This window comes from Triticum dicoccoides, chromosome 5B, assembly GCF_002162155.2.
Source record: "Triticum dicoccoides isolate Atlit2015 ecotype Zavitan chromosome 5B, WEW_v2.0, whole genome shotgun sequence".
Lineage (NCBI taxonomy): Eukaryota > Viridiplantae > Streptophyta > Magnoliopsida > Poales > Poaceae > Triticum > Triticum dicoccoides.
Genome location: NC_041389.1, coordinates 689,714,485 through 689,715,067, shown reverse-complemented (window position 1 = coordinate 689,715,067; position 583 = coordinate 689,714,485).

Here is a 583-nt window from a genome sequence, read left to right as displayed (position 1 = left end):
GGGGTTTTGGGGGGTTAATTTAGGTGTTTCATATATTGTGTTAGCCAGCTAATTAATAGAGAGAAGTGTCCTCTCTTATCTCCGTGCTTGGTCGACGCTACGTACTATACGTATAGAGAGGACTAGACACGCTAGCTAGTAAGCAAATGAAGGAAACATAAGATCGTCATGAACATATGCATACAGAGAGAAGTGATAGCGACCACCTCTCCTTCTCTCAGAGATTGGTCGAACAACAAGTTCTCGTATATCTATCCGACGCTACTGGCTACATATATACAATATAAGTATCTCTTACACTATAATCTCCTAATTAAAAACGAACTGATCAGGGTCCACATGATATTCTCCGTCTTTAGCGATCACGTGGTCAAGAAAGAATGCCGCCAATTCCTCTTGAATTGCTCGCATACGATCTGGTGGTAGGAGTCCATCCCGCATCTGAAATATCTAATTTGAAGAAGGGGGTCAATACATATATATATGAATAAATGAAACTGAACACAAATGATGGTAATAAAATAAAATTGTGAATATTATTATTTACGCACTTCATATTGTTTGTCAGAGTAGCCCCGCTCAC